Here is a 20,154-nt window from a genome sequence, read left to right as displayed (position 1 = left end):
AGCAGAATCATACAATATGATTATAACTAAATATCTCAAGCATATCATATATGCATGAAGTTCTAATAACATGCATGAATATAAAACACTCTTTTCATGGTTCTTCTTCTTGGAACATCACAGTGGCACCCCTATACGCCATAAGAGTACTCTATTGCATAGAAAGAGAGGGTCTTTGAACCCTACTTGCTCTTATGATCGGACGGTCTGGTGATGAACTCCAATTAGAGTACTAAGCTACTAAAAAAATTCTACACATACATCATGCATTTTATATTTAAAACATATCTCTAAGACATGATAGGGTTTGGATGTTCAATCAGGTTCAACCCTTGACCCAACTTGAACCAAACCAAAAACTCATGTTTGATCACAATCAAGATAATAATTTAATATTTAATTGTATAAATCAAGATAGGCTCTGATACCACTATTGGGTTCCGGTGGTACAGTGAAAGGGTTAGGTGTTTAAAATTTTCATTCAAAACACCCAATGCACCAGAAGCCTTAATGCCCAGAAACTCTTGACTATAATAATCAAAGTATAATAAATATAAATTAAGATAAGAAGAATACTTATAGCACTAATCTCAATTTTCATAAGGTGTCCAAGTGTCTGCCCTCCAATGATGATCCACATAAAAATTGAACCAAAGACAGCGCTCCTTCTTCACCTTGCTTCAAAAGTTCTAGCCCCTAGAACTCGACTAGCCTCGTACCAATCAAGTTTCATCAAGAACCTGACCTCACCCTCTTAGAACCTCCTCTAAACTTCTGATTCTCCTTCTTTATAACCCTTACAACCCTTGTTAGGATCAAATAAGGCTTTGTCTTAAATCCCAAAGCCTTGTCCTAAAACTAAGATAGGTTGTAAGAAAGAAAGGAGAGCAACAGGAGAGAAATTGGAAACCCCTCTTCGATTCCTCAGATACTCAGCACCCTGGCCTATTTATAGCCACCAGAGGGATGCCAAAAGAGAGGGACATGCCTTATCCAAAAGGCATATCTGATCTGATTATCAGAGATAAGAGTTCTTTCAAGCAGAAGGACTCTTATCCATGATACGTCGATCAGCACCCTGGTCTGTGCGCATGCAACCAAAGAAGGAATGTTTTTATGTCCCTTCTCAAATCAGAAAAATTCTCAAAAATCTTTATGGATTGGAGATTCAATTTAAATTCTAGAAAACTAAAAATGGTGATAAAATTCTCATGAAAGGATGCTATCCTTGCACCTCTTCACGCAAGTGCTGATCATCATGCATGCAAGCATCAGGACCGACCTATGGCATCCGTTTGGCATCCAGATAAGTCTGAAAAAATTCTAAAAAAATTATCAAACATAGCTTATTAAATGTAAAATGTTATCATCAAAAATCATTCTAATCTAAAAGTATTTGATAGGGAGAAAGACTCTCCAAATCATAGAGAGATGCGATGCTTCTGCGCACGCACGCGAGACATCCTTCTTTTTCCAATTTTTTCTCTTCCCCAAAAATATTAGAAAAAATATACCTCATGCTTTGAGATATGTACCAGAAGATGGAAGGTGATGTGGGCTACCACACATATTTTAGTCCCATAAAGAATAATATTTTTTCTTCTGCCCACGCCAACATTTGTACGCAGAACCTGTTTTACACCAAGAGTCCACCACAACTTGGACTCTTCATAATTGGTGTTAACATGGGATGTGGTGCCCCAATTTGGGCTGCTTCTAGGTGATATGACCTGATCCAAATGTCTATCAAATTGGGCTAGCTAATTAACAAGGGATGGGACCAAATTGGTCTCCAAAGGAGCAAGGGTTTCCACACGTGCTAGCATGCTTATTGGAACCCTGATTGAATCCAAAATTCCAATCAACCTTTTTCAAAAGGGTCCTTGGCCAATTTCTATATGTGTGTGATCCATTGGGTTCCACATCTAGCTGGTAGTAGGTCCAGGTATAAGTTGATCAAATTTGATTAGATTTTAATCTAATCAATTTTGGTCCAATCGAGCTAACCCGAGTTCAATAATTAGAATCATTTCTAACTGGCAATCGAATTAAACTCTTTAATTCAGTCAAAAACCTACAAGTCAAGATTGATATCTAGCAACGTATCATGACTACCCAGAAGATATAAAATTTGATGAAAAAATTAAATCTATCCTTCAGTGACAAATTACCGTACAATTCAATCCTTCGATCATCCTTGCACCCTGAATATGTTCATGAGTATGGAATTATGTCAAACTCAAACACATATTCATATCGATTCTCAATTAACCAATAATGACTCCAATGAAGAAGCATTAGAAACTCTTTCTAATCTCCTTCCTACTTTTGGCCAAAAGACTTTTCTGAGTCATCTAGGATTGAGAATACACAGGATGCGATCTCCTCTTACTAGGAGTGATCGATTCCATATTGTCCTACTCACAACCTTCATACACACTCCACCATATCCAGAACACTCCGTACTTGTCTTAATGCTATGCCTGGGTATGAACCAAAATATGGATTCATGTGCATAAGATTCCATGGTAGTTTCAGGTCTAAGGATCACTTGCACAACTCCCACTTAGAGAACCAACTTTGACATACAAATAAAACTTTCATTAGATGTTCTCTTTCATCGAGTCAATTTAGTGGACTCATTTCTGAAATGAGCACCCACATCCTTGTATTAGTGTCTCACACAAGTGGCTAATGAGATCTGCCATCCTCTCCATTGAGCATGCATAGGATGTGCCAGTCTATCTGGAACATTGATCCCCGACTCAATGCTCCTACAGCCAGAAATATTTAAGACTAAGATTTTAGGATTTTAGGTCTCACTAGCATGACCCATTCATATCTCCTAAAATCATTATCTTAATCTTTGGGGTTCATCATAATCTTAGATATATTAAGATGCAGCTAATATGATGAATCAATACCTCAAATAATAAATATCGTTTCATGAGTTCAAAAATTTTAAAGAAAATCCCATCGCAATACACTTACGATTGGCTTATAGGGCACTCTTCTTTTAAGAGGATGTTAGGCTTATCCCAATCCAGGTACATAGATTTAGTGCTAAAAAGGTTTAGCATGGATGGGAGTAAAAGAGGTTACTTATCCATGAGTCAAGACATACATCTCTATAAAAGGATGTCTCCTAAAACACCAGAAAAGAGAAATAGAATGAGTTCTATTCCCTATGCTTCGATAGTAGGATCAATCATGTATGCTATGCTATGTACCAAGCCTGATGTTGCCTATGCCTTAGGCATAGTTAGTAGATTTCTGACTGATCCAAGAGAGGATCATTGAAAAGTAGTGAAAAATATTTTTAAGTACTTGAGAAGGACTAAAGATATTTTTCTGGTATATGGAGGATCTGATCTGAAACTAGAAGGTTATTCTGACTCCAGTTTTCAATCAGACCCTGATGATAGCAAGTCCACTTCAGGGTATGTCTTTACTCTAAATGGTGGAGCAGTAAGTTAAAAAAAATTTAAGCAACAAACTGTAGCTGACTCAACCACTAAAGTAGAATACATAGCTGCAAGTGAAGCTGTCAAAAAAGTTGTCTGGATGAAGAAGTTCATCACTGAGTTGGGTGTCATTCTTGAGATTGAGAATTCAGTACCACTTTACTGTGATAATACTGGAGTAGTTGCTCAAGCAAAGGAACTGAGGTCTCATCATAAATCCAAGCACATTCTAAGGCAGTTCCATCTCGTTCGTGAAATAATTGAAAAATAAGATGCAGTCATTGAACGAGTAGAAATAAAGAACAACATAGAAGACCCATTCACTAAGACTCTACTATAGCAATGGTTCGATCGTCACCTCGATTGTATGGGGATAAAATATAAGGGTGATTGGCTTTAGTGCAAGTTGGAGATTGAAAGGAATGTGCCCTCCAAGCCCATTGAAATTTATATTTTGATGGATTTTTTCTTGTAATCTTCTAGACTCATGTAATTGATATTTTATAAATATAAGGTATTTATTTTTTCATCATATGCTGCATCTTACTTTTGTAATAATTATGATAAACTCCAAAAATCAGGATAATGGCTTCAGGGTTATGATAAGATCATACCTATGAGATCTAAAATCTTAAAAATCTTGATTTAGAATATTCCTAGTCATAGAAGCATTGAGCAGGGGATCAATGTTCCGGATAGACTGGCACTTCCTATGTATGCTCGATGGAGAGGGTGGCTAATCTCATAAGCCACTTGTGTGAGATATTAATACAAAGATGTGGGTGCTTATTAGAGCATGAGTTCACTGAATTAATCTAATTTAAGAAATATCTTATGGAATCTACTTATCCGTCAAAAGATATTTTCTTATAATGGGAGTTGTGCATATAATCCTTTGACCTGAGACTACCATAGAACTTTATATACATGAATCCATATTTTGATTCATACTCATTCATGACTTAGTCATATACAAGGTGATCTGGATATGGTGGAATGTATATGGAGGTTGTGAGTAGGTCAATATGAAATCGATCACTCCTGGTAAAAGGAGATTGCATCCTACTTGTTCTAATTGATTGATGATTCAGAAAGTCTTTGATCAAAGTAGAATAAAAATTAGAAAGAGTTTCTAATATTTCATTAATTGAATCATCATTAAAGATTAAGAGAAATATGAATATGATAATAGATTTGGCATCTTTCCATATCCAGAGTCATATTCAAGATGCAGGTTGATCGCAGGATCGAATTACATGGTAACTTTTCACTGAAGGATATTTTTGATATTTCTATTAAAATTCTATATCTTTCTGGTAGACATGATACATTACTAGATGTTAATCTTGTCTTGTGGGTTTGATCGAATTAAAGAGTTTAATTCGATTATCAATTAGAAAAGATTCTAATTGCTGAAATCGGATTAGCTCGATTAGATCTAGATCGATTAGATTAAATTTTAATCAAATCATATTGACTTACACTCGAATCCACTACTGGCTAGATGTAGAATAATGGGTCACACATAAAGAAAATTGATCAGGAGTCTAATTGGATTAGATCATATTTGCAAGATAGACATGCTAGCACATGTTGCAAATCCTAGCTCCTTATTTCGAATCAGGTTCGAAATTGATTCCAGATTGGGCTAATTAAATCCAAATTGAGTCAAAATAATTTTGGGTTTGAGTTGGATCAATCCATGGCTGGATAAACTAGGGATTAGGTACCATGAAATCAGCTCTCCACATGCCAAGAATTTTTTCTTACGTGTGGGATTTGTTTTGTGCGCAAAAGATGTGTTGGCATCCCATGAGATGGGATGCCCCTTCCTCGTATTTATCTCTTGGTTCCAGGATGAAGAAATTTTACAGAGAATCATGATTTAATTCTAGGTGTAGAAAAGTTATTCTATGGCTAAATCACTTCATGGTTTAAATGTAGAAATTTGATAGAGATTGGAAACCTAGCCAAGTCAATTCATGTGCCACCTAGAGTCCAATCTGTTAAGGACTCTTAAAATTGACTCACACCTCCTTTAATCTTGATTTTTTCTCCATGCCATATTCTGATTAGTACCTTAATTGTGGTCCCTTGGATGGCCAAAATACGCTGATCTATGGTAGAGAAAAATTGTTGCCCAGATATAGAGCCCAAGAGGAGGGGTGAATTGGATCTTTTTAAAATTTTAAAGATTAGTGCACTAAAATAATGTGCTAAAGTATTTGAGTAGGGAGGGTTGATTTCTAATAAAAATAAATTCAAACACAAATGATAAGATTGTAAGTATAAGGCATAAAGAATAAGTAAAGAGAGGCAAGCACAACAAACACAAAGAATTTATAGTGGTTCGGTGCCAACCTTGCACCTATATCCACTCCTCAAGTCCCTACTTAAAAATTCAATCCACTAAATGGATTCAAAGGATTACACTACATCGGACACCTCCAACCCTTGCTATCCAAGAAAGAACACTTATTTTTTAGGTACAAGCCAACTTTCAACAATCTGATTCAAGGTTCAGATCAACTCAATCGAGTTTTGGAACCCCCCAAAACTCAAAAATCCAAATACAATTTCAGAAAAATAAGGTACAAAAAATTCAGCAAACAATCTCCTTTAATAAATACAATAAATATAATGAAAATATAATACTCAAGGAGAAGAAGCTTTTGCTAAACACTCTTAAAGAATTTCATACATGATTGCTATCGGAGAGTGGTTGGTGAAGTGATTAAATGCTTCTTTTCTCTCTTTTAGGGCTGAATGAGTTTTTCTCGGATTTGAAATTGAATGCTTGCAAAATCTTATGATTTTCTACTTCAAAAGAGCATTTATAGTCACCATTTACCCTTGACAATGTGTTATAGTCAATTTTGAGCCGTTGGAGAGTATTTAATATGCATTAAATGTACCAAAAATGAGTTGAAAACAAGCCATTACGAACTCACTCAGAATAGGTCGTCCCACTGTGACTAAGAAGTCCCATGGGATGCCTCATTTGGCCAAACAGAAAGTGCAACTTTCTATTTTGATCTCAGGATCTCAGAAGTCATCCCAAGTGGATCACCTCACTGCATGGGTCATCCCAAGTGGGTCATTCCACTATGTGCCATCAGTCAAAAATAGGTGTGCTGGCTACCCAATGAAAGGGGATGATCCAGATGGGTCGCCTTATTTTGTGCCAACTTAATTTTTTATATATTTAAAGTTCGAAACTTACCAAAACACTTTCAAACACTTTCAAATAACTTGGGCACTCTCAAAAGCCTTCAAAAATCTCTCCATCTTGTAAAAACTTCAACTTTGGCATGCTAGATGAGGCTTTTTAAACTTAATTTCTTGGACTATCTGAAATATCACAAAAATAATCTCTAAGGATAAGAAACACATTAGTAGTCCCCTCAAATAGTTTGTGATCATCAAAATCAATTCTTGGAGCAACAATCACTCCCTTTTTGATGATGACAAAATATTTGAGTGTTCATAAAATATATCTTTAAAGCTTAAAGAGTTTGGGTTTATGAAGCACTAGTAGAATTATGCCAAAGATTCAACATAGAAGATCATGATATACATATTTTTAGCAAACTTTAATGATTTAATTCATTTTGCTGAATCTATTTGTGAAGGTATCAGAGTATTTCAAAAAATTATTCTTATTCAATCAAAATCTTCTCCTTTCTTGTATGAATTAGATTATTTTGATCATTTTGAAAAAAAAAAAAATCTCCCCCGTTCTTATATAAAGAGTGTTCAATTTAAAAAAAAAAATTTATTAAAGCACAGATGATTCATAAAAATTTTTTATTCTTTTCTTGCTTGTTTTTAGTTATTAGAGCAATAAATGTGAAAGAATGTTTCTTTCTCTTTATTTTGTTTTGATCTTAAAGCAAGAATGACACCATTTGAACAAAAATTAAAAGAGAAGAAATTAGAATATTTTGTAAAATCAAAAATGAATGTGTCAAGGCATTTTGGTATTCATGCAAAAATAAAATTATCAGAAATACCAAAGCACTCAAAAAAAATTGACGTATCAGAGCAATTTTCAAATAGTATCAAAATGAGGATAAAAATAGATGTATCAGAGTAAAAAAAATATAGACGTATCAGAGGTGTATCAATGCCAAATACTATATCAGAGCAAAAAATTTAAAAGAGCATGTAAATATAAAAAAAAATTAAATAGACGATACAAAAGAGCATGTAAATGTAAAAAAATTTAGATAGACGATACACTACTTTCTCCATTATGATACCATTCTCCCCCTTTTTGACATCATCAAAAAAATAGACTAAAGAGAGTAAGATTTTTCATGATTCCAAATCAGGTATCAATGTAATAGTACATTCATTCAAGTATAATAGGAATTCATCCATTCATTCATCCAAAAAATAAATGAGCCAAATAAAATGATAAAAACCTCATTCATTAACAATAAAAAGAGAGGTTACAAGAGTCATGAAGAGCATAAAGCTCTCATACATCCAATCTACAAAATATAACTAAGTAATCTAATACAAAATGATGAAATCAGTAAGACTAGGCATCGAGCACGAGATCAAGAAAGGTGAGACATGATCAGCCCCATCCTTGATCGAAGGGTCTGGTCCGAGAGAAAGATACCAGAGGATGGAAAATAATAGGCTGAACAAAGGCTGGCTCACTAAATGCAGAGGGTCTAGACTGAAGTTGAGTCCTGTGGCATCAAGCTGAGACAAGATCCCCCTCACAGTAAGTCGGAGCCCATCTAGATCAGCAGATACATAGTCTCTAGAGTCTCTGATGTCTGTCTGAAGCAGCTCAAGAGAGGAACGAAGCTGGATGTGGAGTCTCTCTATCTTTGAGCCAGGTCATCCATCTACGGTGCAGAAGAAGTCAATGTGCCCACTGCAATAGAAAGAGAGACTACAACCCATCTGACCTCCCTCTCTATATCAAAATTCTGCCACTGAATCTGAGAAGGGAGCTCTCCACACCCTCCAGTCTAGTACTCAAGTCAGACAAGAGCTCCATCAAATAGAAAATGTGTGGCACAATAGAAGAGTCCAAGGAAGGATCAGAGAAGGCACTCGATGGAGCTGGATGAAACTGTTGTGGCTGTTACTGTGCCTGCTGTTGGAGAACCTGCTGTAAAATCTATTGCTAAAATTGGTAAGACTGCTAAAGAAGCTAATCCTGAAACTACTACAGCTAAATAGATAAAATCTCTGCCACTCTCTCAGCTTCCATATCAACATCCTCCAAGTTAAAAGTAGGCACGGTACGACTCAATAGGGGTACTCTGATCGAGGATCCTGCCTCAGGCTCTAAAACATAGTGAACAACTGGACTCGGCCTGGGCATAGGAGAAGATGGACCCTCCCTCTTAGTATGCTCCTTCTACTCATCATCCTCCTTCTCAACTGCTGCAGCTCATCCCTTGGCCCAACGGCTACCAACTCTCACAAAACCCATGTGCCTAAGAGAATAGTTGTTGTAGGTGTCAGTATATGACAATCTACAGACAACCTCCCCCTCGAAACTCACTCCAAACTCCCTAAAAATCACAGTGAGAGCCATGCCATATGGCAAGAGAGCCTTGGATCTGTTCAAGGCTTCCCTCATAGCATCGATCATCAAGAAAGATAGGTTCAGGGGAGTCTCAGAAACTACATGGTGCATCAGACAAATATCTCTACCAGTCATCAAATCATATCTTCCCCCTTTGGGAAGAAAATCCTAAACACCATATGGTGGAGCAACCTCATTTCCACACTCAGATCTTTGGCTTCAATTTTCAGAAAACCTTCCACATCATCTCTTCCAAAAATAGTTCTAAGTCCAATTTTCTTTTTGGGTAGCTCATCTAGGCAACTACCCTCATAAAGCATCTGAAGGAATCTTCCTAGCCTAGTTGCATTTAAGATAATTTGGACTTCCTTCATAGTAGACCTCAAAATACCATCAGAGAAAACCAGATTTGAATAAAATTCTTTAACCAAATCAATATACACTAGCTTAGACAAACTTAACAAAGACTTCCACCCTTGCTTAATTAGTTTTTCTCCAATAGAAAAACCATCATGCCTCAAAAATTTGAAGTCTACGTTTCTACCCAAAGCAACCTTCCTTGTAGATAGAGAAATCTTACTTGGAGTGATCGGTGGAGATGCTTGGGTCGGCTCATGTGCTACCTTCTTCCTCCTTTCGTCTGCCTCTAAGGATCTAACGGACTTCCTTTTTTGTGGCATTCTTATTTTAGGGGCCATGTCCTAAGAAGAGGATGAATAATGGTCAAGAGGATAGAAAAGGATGCGGATTGAAGTGAAACTTAAGAAGAGAAGATGATTTTTGGAGAGTTTCTCATGGATTTGTGGGTTAGGATTTGGAATTTAGGGAAAACAAGAGAATGAGCCATGAGATCAAGAAATTTGAGGAGAGTAGACCTCAATTTTAAGAGATTTTGGGGTTTTTGGAAGATCTAGGATGAGGTTCCTAGGTTGAGATGAGAGGGACAAGAAGAATCTTTGGATTTGAGACATCTCAGAACCTCTTTTTAATGAAACAGGGTTCGAGTCGGCTCACTTGAAAAAAGTTTACCCGATCAATTGGGACGTCCCACATGGGTTGTCCCATCCAGGAAAGATTCAAATGATGAGAAAAGATTTAAAAATAAAAAAAAATGAAAAGAAAAAATTTAAAATTGATCATATCGAGTTGAGATGATCATGAAAAGTCTAGATAAATTTTGATATGATTTTTGATTGAATATTTCAATGGAAAAAAAATTCAAGAAGGTATCTGAATAGCACTGATGATTTTTAATTGACTTGTAAAAATCTCAAAAAAAGGATAGATGACTCCCAAAATTAAGATAATGATGTCAGGAGATGTTAAAAGAATTTTGGGAGTAAAATTATGATTGAAATTCAAGTAGAAAGATCTAAGATGCCTAATTCTCTTCTAATTTCATAAAATTTATTTTTATTTAATATTTTAATGAAAATATCATCTAGTTATTTTTCAGTGTTTATGCATTCAAGTGTTATATCATTATTTTGAACATGTTCTCTTATGAAATGATGTCTAATTTCAATATATTTTGACCTAGAGTGTTGAATTAGATTTTTGGTCAAATTGATGGCACTAGTATTATCACATTTTATGGAGATATTTTTAAGTTCAATACCAAAATCTATGAATTATTGCTTAATCCACAGGATTTGAGCACAACAACTTTCAGCTGCAGTGTATTCAGCCTCGGCTATAGACAATGCCACTGAATTTTGCTTCTTGCTGAATCAAGTGATTAAGTTTACTCTTAAAAATTGACAAGTTCCACTAGTACTTTTTCTATCTAGTTTACATCCAGTAAAATCTGTATCTGAGTAACCTATTAGGTCCATAGAAGATTGCTTTGAAAACCAAAGACCTAGATTTTGTGTTCTTTTTAAGTATCTAAAAATTCTCTTAACAGTATTTAAGTGAGATTCCTTAGGATTAGATTGACATCAAGCACACATGCATACATTGAACATTATATCAGGTCTACTAGCAGTCAGATACAACAGAGAGCCTATCATACCTCTATAGAGCTTTGAATCAATATTTTTTACCATGCTCATCTTTATCTAATTTATAAGGGGTCATAGGTGTCCTTACAATTTTTGAGCTCTCCATTCCAAATTTCTTTAACAATTCTCTTATGTACTTACTTCGGGTGATGGAGATCCTTTCCTTTGTTTATTTAATCTGAAATTCAAGGAAGAAATTGAGTTCTCCCATCATGCTCATCTCGAACTCCCCCTGCATGAGCTTGGCAAACTCTTGGCATAAATTTTTATTAGTAGACTCAAATATAATATCATCAACATATATCTGTATAACTAAAAATTTTTTATTTTTTTTATAAAAAGAGTAGTATCAATATTTTCTTTTAAAAAATTATTTTCTAATAAAAACTTGCTTAATCTTTCATACCATGCCCTAGGAGCCTGTTTTAATCCATATAAAGCTTTGTTTAACTTAAACACATGATTTAAAAATTTATGATTTTCAAAATTAGAAGGTTGTTCTACATATACTACTTCAGTAATATAATCATAAAGAAAAGCACTCTTAACATCCATTTGAAATAATTTAAAGTTCATAAAATAAGCAAAAATAAGTAGCATTCTTATTGCTTCTAGTCTAGCAACAGGAGTAAATATTTCATCAAAATCTATTCCTTCTTGTTGATTGTATCTTTTAGCAACTAATCTTGCTTTGTTTCTTATAACATTTCCATCTTCATCTAATTTGTTCCTACATACCCATTTAGTTCCTATTATGAGGTGATTTTTAGGTCTAGCAATTAGTATTCATACATTGTTTCTTTCAAATTGATTTAGCTCTTCTTGCATGGCAATTATCCAATTATGGTCCTTTTTAGCTTCATCTATTGTTTTAGGTTCTAGATGTGAAACAAAAGCTACCTAATTACAAATATCTCTGAGTGAAGATCTAGTTCTTACTCTTTGTACCATATCACCAATTATTAATTCTTTAGGATGATTGTGGACATACCTCCATTCTCTTGGAAGATTACCTGTGTCTTGAGGCTGTTCTTGAATATTCTAATCATTGATGCTTTCATCCAATTGATCTTTATTTTGCTCATTTGAGTCATTGAGGGTGAGTTCTTTCATCTCATCTTCTATGATACCTACATCATCAATACCCTCTCTTTTCTTTGATGGAAGATCATTAATTTTATCAAAAACAACATGAATTGACTCTTCTACTACTAGTGTTCTTTTATTGAATACTCTAAAGGCTTTGCTAGAAGTGAAATAGCCAAGAAAGATAGCTTCATTAAATTTAGCATCAAATTTGCCTAAGCTATTTTTACTATTATTCAAAACAAAACACCGATAACCAAAAATATGAAAATAACCTATATTAGATTTTCTATCTTTTCATAATTCATAAGGTATTTTCTTTAAAATAGGTCTTATTAAAGTATGGTCTAAAATATAATATGCTGTGTTAATTACCTCTGCCCAAAAATATTTTGGGAGTTTGCTTTCACATAGTATGGTACGGGTCATTTCTTCTAGGATTCTATTTTTTTTTCAACAACTCCATTTTGTTGTGGTGTTCTAAGTACTGAGAAGTTATGATCTATGCCATTTTCATCAAAAAACTTTTCAAAATCTTTGTTTTCAAATTCAGTGTCATGGTCACTCCGAATAGAAACAATTGGTAAACCTTTTTCATTCAAAATCTTTCGACAAAACTTAGAGAATGCTAAAAATACATCCTTAGAAGCTAAAAACAAAACTTAAGTGAAATGCAAAAAATCATCAATGATTACAAAACCATATCTCTTTCCTCCTAGACTAGTTGTCCTTGTAGGATCAAATAAATCCATATGCAAGAGTTCTAAAGATTTAGAAGTTGAAACAATATTTTTAGATTTAAAAAAAACTCTTGTTTGCTTACCTAATTGACATGCATCACAAATTTTATCTTTGTCAAAATTAATTTTTGGCAAACCAAAAACTAAATCCTTTTTAATGATTTTAGAAAGTGTATGCATACTAATATGTGCAAGCCTACAGTGCCAAAGCCAACCAGTCTCATTAATTTTAGCATTCATGGCCACAAGACATTGCATATTTCGTAAGGATGGATCATCCAAATCAACTATGTATATATTGTCATGCCTATGTCTAATGAATCTAATGCTAACATCAATGGGACTAGTTACTATGCACATAGATGATTCAAAAATTATTTTATAATCTTTATTACATAATTGGCTAATACTTAAAAGATTATGCTTAAGAACATCTACAAGTAATACATTTTCAATACAAGTGGAGGGAGTGATACCAATGTTACTAATACCGATGATCTTCCCTTTGCCATTATCTCCAAAGATGACCATCCCTTCATTTTTGGCTTCCAATGTGATGAATTGAGATTCATCACCAGTCATGTGTCTTGAGCATCCATTGTCGAGATACCACTTCTATTTTGTTGCTTGAGATGCAAGACACACCTACACACATGAAATCAATTTTTAACCTTAGGTACCCAAACTAACTTGGATCCTTTAGAGTTAGTCACAATGGTTCCTTTTGGAACCCATATTTTCTTAATATTTTTAGTATCAAATTTATTTGATAAACATGAATAAGCTTTATGCCCTACCTTGCCACATCTAAAACAAGTAATATTTGGCAGTTTTCTTGTAGATGATTGACAAAAATATTTTTCAAAAATTTTTGCTTTCTTAGAGTATTATAGCCAAGTCCAGCTTTATCATATATAGCTTTTTGACTGTCAATGATCATCTGAAGTTTGTTTGAGCTTAATATAAATCTGTCAACTATAGATTTTAACTTGGTTACCTCTTCCTCTGGTTTTTGATTTTCTTTCACAAGAGTTTCATTTTGACTAAAAAGTTTATCCTTTTTCTTTTATTAGAGACTGATTCTTTAGTTGAAATTTTTTATTTTTCTTATCAACTTCTTTTTTTTCCTTAGCTAATGCATGGTTTCTTGATTTCAGATTTTTATTTTTTGTTTCTAATTCTTTTAGGTCATTCAAAAGTTAATAAAAAATTTCTAACAGTTCATCATAAGTAAATTCACTTTGAGTTTCAGGTGATACCTCATTTTTATGTGCCATAAGGCACAGGTTGGCTTCTTCATGAGTTTCTTTGTTAGTGGTAGAGTCATCACTGTCACTCTATGTAGCCATCATGACCTTCTTCTTCTTGAACTTTTTTTGGCCTTTCTTGAGCTAGGGGCATTCTGATCTGAAGTGGCACGGCTTCTTGCATTCATAGCAGATGATGGATAGTTTCTTTTCTTTTTTTCTGCTCGACTCCCTCTTGATTGGTGGTCTTCTCTTGGTCCCTTGTCTTTTTCTCCTTATGAAGTATCTAAATTTTTTGGTAATCAAGGCCAAGTCCTCATCTTCCTCGCTATTGTTTGATTTTTCTGTATCTTCTTCTTCCTGAATTGTCGACTTGAGAGCTAGGTCCTCTTTCTTTTAGTTTTCTCCTCAGTGTGTTGCTTCATGGTTAGTTTGTGAGTCATGAGGGATCCAAGCAGCTCCTCCAATGATAGAGTATTCAAATCCTTGGCCTCTTGGATTATAGTGACTTTTACCTCCCATGATCTTGGTAAAGATTTGAGCACTTTTCTCATAAGATCACTATTAGAATAATATTTGCCAAGATGTTTTAAACCATTTATGATGTCAGTGAAATTAGTGAACATTTGAGTTATTATTTCTTTAGGTTTCATTTTAAACAGTTCATAGTTGTGCACAAGCATATTGATCTTAGATTCTTTTACTTGGTTTGTGCCTTCGTGTGTGATTTCTAATCTATCCCAAATCTCTTTAGCTAAGTTGCATGTGAAAATATGATTAAATTCATTAGCATCCAAAGCTCAATATAAAATATTCATGGTTTTAGTATTGAGCTGAGTCATTTTCTTATCAAGTTCATCCCATTTACCTTCCGACTTAGAGAGAGATACACCATCAATCAATTTAGTAGACATGTATAGTCCATTTACTATGACACTCCACATATCATAGTCAAGTGTTTGAATAAAAATTCTCATCTGAGCTTTTCAATAGATATAGTTTGACCCATTGAAAAGTGGAGGTCGGTTTGTAGATTGCCTCTTGGCTAGGGATGTGTCAAATTGGGCTGCCATTGATCTTTAGCTCTTGATGGTTAAATCAAGCAAGAACTAGAGCACCGAGCTCTGATACCACTTGTTGCCCAGATATGGAGCCCAAGAGGGAGGATGAATTGGGTCTTTTTAAAATTTTAAAGATTAGTACACTAAAATAATGTACTAAAGTGTTTGAGTGGAGAGAGTTGATTTTTAATAAAAATAAATTCAAATACAAATGATAAGATTGCAAGTATAAGGTATAAAAAATAAGTAAAGACAGGCAAGCACAATAAACACAAAGAATTTATAGTGGTTCAGTGCCAACCTTGCACCCACATCCACTCCCCAAGTCCCTACTTGAGAATTCAATCCACTAAATGGATTCAAAAGAGTACACCATGTCAGACACCTCCGACCCTTACTATCCAAGTAAGAACACTTATTTTCTAGGTACAAGCCAACCCTCAACAATCTGATTCAAGGTCCGGATCAACCCAACCAAGTTTTGAAACCTCCCAAAACTTAAAAATCCAAATATAATTTCAAAAAAATAGGATATAGAAAATTTAGCACACAATCTTCTTTAATAGATACAATAAATGTAATGAAAATACAATACTCAAGGAAAAAAAATTTTTGTTGAACACCCTCAAAGAATTCCATACTTGATTGCTGCTGGAGAATGGTTGGTGAAGTGATTAAATAATTTTTTTCTCTCTTTTAGGGCTGAATGAGCTTTTCTCGGATTTGAAATTGAATGCTTGCAAAATCTTATGATTTTCTACTTCAAGAGAGCATTTATAGTCACCATTTACCTTTGAGAATGTCTTAGAGTTGGTTTTGAGCTGTTAGAGAGTATTTAATGCACATTAAATACATAAAAAATGAACTGAAAACTAGCTGTTACGAACTCATCCAGAATGGATCCTCCTAGGTGGGTCATCCTACTGTGACTGAGAAGTCCCATGGAATACCTCATTTGGCCAGACAGAAAGTTTAGCTTTCTATTTTGATCTCAGAGTCTCAAGAGTCATCCCAGGTGGGTCATCCCACTGCATGGGTCATCCCAAGTGGGTTATCCCACTGCATGCCATGAGCCAAAAATAGACATGTCGGCTACTCAATGAAAGGGGATGACCCAGATGGGTCGTCCTATTTTGTGTCAATCCAATTTTTCATATTTTTAAAGTTCAAAACTTATCAGAATACTTTCAAATACTTTCAAATGACTTAGACACTCTCAAAAGCCTTCGAAAACTTCTCCATCTTGCAGAAACTTCAACTTTGGCATGCTAGATGAGGCTTTTTAAACTCAATTTCTTGGACTACCTGAAATATCATAAAAGTAATCTCTAAGGACAAAAAATACATTAGTAGTCCTCTCAATTGGTTTTTGATCATCAAAATCAATTCTTGGAGTAACAAAAATACCACCCAATGAAGCCTCGCGATGCATCGGAGAAACATCAGAAAATTTTTTTCGAAGAGACTTTCTATGCGAAGCAACTCTTGGATACCTTTTCTAATGTTTGCCATGTGTCATGTGCTTCTAGATGGGTGTGAGAATTTGACTTGGGGTGTGAGAAAATTTGAATGGGCACAAGATGTCGCGTGGAAAGGGCGTGAGTCAAATCTGAATGCATCCCATCGCTAACTATATAAAGGGGGCTACGGCGGGATTTTATTCATTCAGATTTCTAATTCCATCTCTTCTTTCTTACATTCCTCTCCCTATTATCTAATTATTCTCTTCCTTCCCTTGTTAGGGCAAGTCTAAAAGCAGTAAGGACAAGTTTGATTTTAAGACAAGGGCCTAGGAAGAGATATAAGGAAGATAAGGAGAGAAAAAATATGGAGATAGGAAGGCTAGGAAGAGAGAAAGAAGGTCTTGAGGTTCTGCTGTCCAAAAAAATTCTCAGAGTGAGAATTTTGGAGGAGAAATCATCCTAAGGAGTTGGTGTCCCGATTATAGCCCTGTGTGGATCATCGTTGGAGGGCAAATGCTTCGGCACCTGGTGGAGGTTCTGTCGGATTTTTGGAATAAGCATTGCAGGTATTCTTCTATACTTTAAGTTTTGTTATGAATATATATTATAGGATTGTTAATCATCAAGGAGATGCTAGTTTAAGGATTTAATATTTAAAATTTTTTAATTTAAATTTTTGAAATTCATTATACTTTCGCTGTGCATGTTCTCCCTAAAACCCTACAATAAGGGTGTGATATTTCGTTCCATCACTACATATATAACAAATACAGTAATTTTAGCATGCTCTACATAAAATCACTAATTAAATACAAAATAAAGTAAACTACATGACTCAAGGTCAAAAATTAAAATAAAATCTTCTAATAATAATTCACTTGAACAAATTATGTGACTCAATAATTTTTTACAATATTGTAAAGTTTTACATACTAAAAAAAATTTTACAATTATTAATTTTTTTCTTTTTCACTTGTAACAATTCAAAAAAAATTAGATAATAATATAAAAAAAAAATTATCAGAGGGGGGATGATGGGAACACTGATGATCGGACTGGCGAAAAACAGTCGGATCGAGGATCCAACAGAGGGAGCAGTCGAAGATGGGGAGTGGCCTGGTGATCAGAAGATGATCGGAGAGATGAGAAAGCGAGGGTGTGGGGGAAGGAGGTGAGGGGGGATCCACGATGGGAGAGAAGGGGAGCAGCATGGGGACCGACCAGGGTCGGGGGGTGGTGATGGGGGGTTGGAGACCGTGATCTGAGTGTCAAAAAAAAAGGGAGGGGAGGGGGTGGGGCTGGGGGGTGCGATCCAATGGTCCGAGAGAACGGGAGTAGAGTGGAGACTGTGGAGGGGGGGTGGGGGAGTCCAGGGGGTGCGATCCGAGGGTGACAACACAAAGATAGCTGGGGGGGACTGTCGAGGGGGGCCGGAGCCCAAGGGGCGTGATCGTTGTCAGAGGGGAGGGAAGCAGCAAGGGACAGGGGGAGGGGGTATCCGGGGGGCGCAATCCGAGGGTGACGACACAAAGACAGCTGGGGGGGACCGTTGTTGCCCAGCTATGCAACCCAAGAGGGGGGGGTGAATTGGGTTTCTAAAAAATTTTAAGCCCAACAGATTACTTATGAAGAACAAAACAAAGACTTTAATTCAATATTAATTACCTAAAGCAGGAATGCAAGAATATAATAAAGAAATAAAGTGAAGCGATAAAGCACACCACAAACACAAAGATTTATAGTGGTTCGGTGCTAACCTTGCACCTACATCCACTCCCCAAGATCCTACTTGGGAATTTCAATCCACTATCCTTTGTATTCAACCCGAATACAAAACGTCGGAAACTCCGACACTAGCTATCCCAAGCTAGATCACTTATTTTTCGGGTACAAGTAAACCCAAAATACTCCGATTTCAGGTTCGGATCAACCTTTCCTTATTTTGGAAATCCTCCAAAAATAAGAACAAAAACTCACAAAGAGTTAGAAAATTTTGAGCACAGATTAATACAATAACAGCTCCTTAAATGAGCGAATATAACAATAAAAGCTTTACTCAAATGAAGAACCCCTTTTTCGGATTTTCTCAAAGTGGATGAACGCTTGAATGCTTGAGAAGAGGTTGATTGTTGATTGAAGATCTCTTGAAAGCTTTGAACGATCTCTAGATCAAGGTTGAAACAATAGGCGTGAAGAATTCTCTCCTTGAAAGCTCTTGTTTTTCTCTTTCACACTCTCTCTGGTATATTGTGGATCCTCTCTCTTTTTCTTTTTGGATTTTTCGTTGATCTCAGGCTTTTTCTTACAAATTTCGGATCCTCTCTTCTGTTCTTCTCGTTTTTGATTTCACATTTGATCCGCTATTTAATCTGCAATTTCTTTCACCATTTTAAGCATTTTGTAGCATTAGAAGCAAGAGAAAATAATTTAGGTAGATAAAGAGCCGTTAGAGCAATTTTAGGAAGCATAAATGGCAATTAAAATGGGCAAAAAAATAGCCGTTGCTGACATTTTCCGTCGCAGGGGTCGACTCATGAGTCGACTCATGCATCAGGAGTCGACTCATGAGTCGACTTCTGTTGCACAGACCAGACGGTCTGATTTCTGGATTTTTCGGCTCAAATCAGCAGAGGTCGACTCATGAGTCGACTCATGCCTTGTGGGTCGACTCATGAGTCGACTCACAGGTCGTGCCAAGTCAAAAATCCAGCGTGCCATGGAAATTTTTTGCGTGCCAATCAGCTCACAGTGCCATGAGTTGACTCATGAGTCAACTCATGCACTTCAAACCTTCATAACTTCAAAAATATAAGTCCAAATACAATGAAATTTTCACCAATAGTTTACAAATCATTTGTTCTATCAAATGATACTATCAAATCAGGATTTTAGTAAAATTACGATTTTGCCCTTGAAGAGCATAAGGACTTTTTCATTTTAAAATTATTTGTATCCCTTCAATCTGCTTTGTAATCATCAAAATCAATCTAGGAGCAACAATCTCCCCCTTTTTGATGATGACAAAATATTTGAACAAAAATATTTATGTTAATGCATTAATTTCAAAAGAATCCATTATAGGTGTTTATGCTTGAAAAGAGTATGATTCTTTTGGCATGTAATATAAATGCAAAAATAGTTTGTCCATTTTCTTAAAGATTTGAAAAGGGTATTAGATCATTTTGAGTTTAAGATATATCAGAGCAAGAGAAGATAAATAAATTTTGCAATGTATCAGAGCAAGAAAAATAATTTTTACAATGATATCAGAAAAGATTTTATAATGTATCAGAGTAAATGTTATAATATATCAGAGAAAATTTCACACTGTATCAGATCAAATGTCAGAAAAAATTTCACACTGTATCAGAGCAAATTTTATCATGTATCAGAGCAAGTTAAAAGAAATTTTAGGGTGTATCATAGTAAATCAAATTTCTTAAGTTGTATCAAGGTAAATAAAATTTCAAAAGATGTATCAGAGCAAGTTTGAATTTTGAAATATATCAGAGCATATAAAAAAATACTTATTT

At 35.2% G+C, this 20,154-nt stretch overlaps 1 pseudogene; it reads left to right on the top strand.

Moving 5' to 3' along the window:
• Positions 1-8,543: 8,543 nt before the first annotated feature.
• LOC105034897 (gamma carbonic anhydrase 1, mitochondrial-like) overlaps positions 8,544-20,154 on the top strand; it is a 97,297-nt pseudogene continuing 85,686 nt past the window's right edge.

Source organism: Elaeis guineensis, chromosome 1 (genome assembly GCF_000442705.2).
Source record: "Elaeis guineensis isolate ETL-2024a chromosome 1, EG11, whole genome shotgun sequence".
Lineage (NCBI taxonomy): Eukaryota > Viridiplantae > Streptophyta > Magnoliopsida > Arecales > Arecaceae > Elaeis > Elaeis guineensis.
Note: the sequence above shows the minus strand (reverse complement) of the source record. Positions and strands in the feature narration are given on the sequence as shown.